The sequence below is a fragment of the Castor canadensis genome, chromosome 13 (assembly GCF_047511655.1).
Source record: "Castor canadensis chromosome 13, mCasCan1.hap1v2, whole genome shotgun sequence".
Lineage (NCBI taxonomy): Eukaryota > Metazoa > Chordata > Mammalia > Rodentia > Castoridae > Castor > Castor canadensis.
Genome location: NC_133398.1, coordinates 98,906,601 through 98,909,909, shown reverse-complemented (window position 1 = coordinate 98,909,909; position 3,309 = coordinate 98,906,601). Strand labels below are relative to the sequence as shown.

The window sequence follows — 3,309 nt, the reverse complement described above, 5'->3', positions numbered from 1 at the left end:
ACAGCATTTCACATCCAAGTGCACAGAATCATTTTTGCAAGATTAATATGAACATTGGGAACAGCCAAATCAGCAAAGAATGCAGACACCTCCAAACACTTGGTGCTGCCTTCATTTAAGTGGTTCAAAATCTGGATCTATATTTGCACAATATTTACCAGATATAAAAAGAAATAGATATTAATTTTGACAAAAAGCTGCAACTGAGAGTTATTTCTTTATATGTATGTATATAAGGATTTTTAAATTTTCTAATTTTATTTTTTTTAATTTTTGCTGAGGAGCCCAGAACCTTCCCCTTCTCCTCCCCCAGCCTCACCTGTCTCTTGGCCTGACATGAGATACAGCTTGTTGATTTCATCCTGGGTAGGGAGCTAAGTTTCAAAGCGCTGTCTCTTTTTCATGTCTTTTGTTTGTTTGTTTTGTTTTTGTGAACAGTTATCACCCGCCACTGTTCTCCTTCTTTCTCTTAATCCATTGTCTTCGTGAGGTTTAGACCCCAGGAGATGCCTTGTCCTTCACATCCTTCAGGACGTCGTCAATCCCATCGTCTTAAATAACAACCGGTTGCTCTGGCCGATCGGGCCCAGCTTGGGCGGCTGCTTGTTCTTCCAGGCACTGAAGTAACTTCTTCAGTGTTGTTGGTGTCCTGCAGGTGGCATGAGAAGATGTGGCCCCATCCCCGCCTTCGCCTTAGGGGCTCAGCTTCTCCTAGCCTTAGGGCAGCCGCTCTGACATGGGCACGTCCAGGGCTCCAAGGCGGCACCTCCTCCGCCCACATCCCCGCCCTCAGCGGACAGGGTGAGCAGCGCTGGGGCCGGGGGCGCTGGCCTGGGAGGGGACACCGCTAGGGCAGGAGCATGCAGCCCGCGCCAGCGACCCAGTGAGCGTCCGCAGCTGTGCTGCTCGGGCTCCACGCAAAGCGGCCACTGCCCAGGCAGCAGCGAATGGGACTCACATCCTCCGCGCTGTAGGCGCTGGGCGGGGGCCTGGGTGGGGGGGTTGTCCCTGCGAGCCACAGGGTGCTGGACCCGGGGGAACAGGTGGCCTGGTCCAGCCGGCTCACTGCCAGCTGGGAGCCACCGGGCTGCGAGGGGCGGAGGGGAAGGGGAGCTAGAGAAGAGGGAGAGCAGCGGGGAGGGAACCAGGGGGGAGAATGGGAGGAATCCAAGAGGGAGGGATGGAGGGAGGGAGACAGAAAGATGGGGAGCAGTAGAAGGAAGAGAGGGAGAGAGGAGGAGAGAGAAAGGAGCAAAGGGGGGAACCTAGATTGGCGAGGCGGAGGGAGGGAAAGGGACAGGAGGGGAGGACAAGAGAGTTGGAGAGGGAAGAAGGAGAAAGAGAGAGGTGGGAGAGGGAGAGCAGCAGCCAGCCAGCCAATAATAGAAGTTGCAGTTTCCTTGGTAAGGATGGTATGCATTTAAAAAAGCTAAAATTGTCAGAAGTTATATTTCCTTTCTGTTGTCTTTTGTCTTCCTTTGTCTCTCTTTCTTCTTTCCTGAGCTCTATTTCTTTTCCTTTTTCTTCCTTTCTTCCCCTCACCTGTATCCTTTATCTTTCTCTCCATTTCTTTCTTTCTTTTCCTTCTTTCCTCCCCTCCTTCCTGTTTCTTTTTTGCTTTATTTCTACTTCTCTCTTTCTATATATATATATAATTTTTATAGCAAGCCCTCAATATGTTGCATATATTATCCAGGTTGGCCTGGAACTGCTAATTCTTCTGCCTCAGTCTCACAGCAGTTGTGACTATAGGCTCAAAAACTTTTCTCCGCCCCGAATCAAAAACAAAAAGAAACACATGCTCGCGAGCGCGTGCACACACACACACACACACACACACACACACACACACACACACACACACATACAAACAGCAGAGATCATGAGAGGGTGGCTATTTAACTGCAAAATCTTATTAAAACCACTAATGCCTGTCTGGATATCAAAAAATGCTAAGGAATAGCAAATGATTCTACTGTCATTTGAATAATATCTAATAAAATCTAAAATTGATGAAACAATTAAATCCGTTTTAGCCTTGCAAAAAAAATCCACTGAATTTCTGAGTAAAGAAGTAACACTATCCTACTATTTGATGAGGTAAAATTTTAAGAAAAACACACCACCACAATTATTTTAGAAAGCCATACTTAAAATTCTTGATACACATTTAATGAGATTTGCTTAATAACTACAAATACTTACTTCTTCAGAAAATACTAAGTATTTGTTGTGACACACTACTAGTGACTACTAGTGACTTAATAATTAGCCACTCAAGAATTATTAGGCAACCCTTCCAATTATTTTTATATAATCAAAGTAAAAAGGAAATTTGCATTTTGGCTACTTCATTTTATACATTATTCTTAGGTCTTTGTAAGGTATAAAACTTAGAAAATCATTCTCAATTAATATTCTCATTAGATTTAAATGACTCAAACTACAAATAATAGTAATTAATCACTGTCAGTATTTTAAAAAGTTAAATCTCTGGAAATTTTATTTCTGTGTCAATAAGAAAATGACCTGGTCACACTAACTGTCCAAAAATATTTGGAAAAACTAAATATTCTTTGTTAAATAGCATGTTGTAAGAAATATGTTCAATACTCTTATTTTTAAGAAAAATAGCACAAGAATCTAGTATTCACAAGGAATCTAAATGAAAACTCACAAATGGTGGGCAAAATCCTGTCATCTTTCATCACAGTACAGCATAGATCCACTGTTAGTACACATAACCAAATATGTTTACAACGGAAGTGTGAACAAGTCCTAACTACTGTGCATCACTGATGAGTTTCACTGTATTTGAGTAGATACAGCAGATGGACAGACATCCTGTTTCAAAGGGAAATGGCATCAGATCTCTAAATAATGAATACACAAATACAAAGATAAGATCTCTAAATAATGAATACACAAATACAAAGATAAAGCACTGGGGCCATTAAAAAACAAAGCTTAAGATGTGATGTAAACACATCTGATTAGTCCTCTCTGTAAGCCACTTTCCACTGCTGTATGAGAGTACCGTTTTATCATTCTTTAAAAATGACCCTTATTCTACCCTTCTGCACACTGTAATTTCACTGTACCTTCTTAACCATGATGTAATCTTCAACTTCCTTTGAAGAGCTTGATGAGTTGTGTGTGATCAGGATTTCTCCAGGAAATCGCCTTGTGGAGTTTCCAGCAGCCAATTGTCACCTTCCTCACCATGGATGCTCACAGGGTCCGAGTCCAGGCTGCAGGTGAAGGACCACTGCAGCTGAATCCCTTGCCTTCCTTGAGCCACTACCCAGC

General features: G+C 42.9%; 1 pseudogene; it reads right to left on the bottom strand.

Moving 5' to 3' along the window:
* Positions 1 to 492: 492 nt before the first annotated feature.
* LOC109676964 (calcium/calmodulin-dependent protein kinase II inhibitor 1 pseudogene) lies at positions 493 to 738 on the bottom strand (annotated as a pseudogene).
* Positions 739 to 3,309: the final 2,571 nt, after the last annotated feature.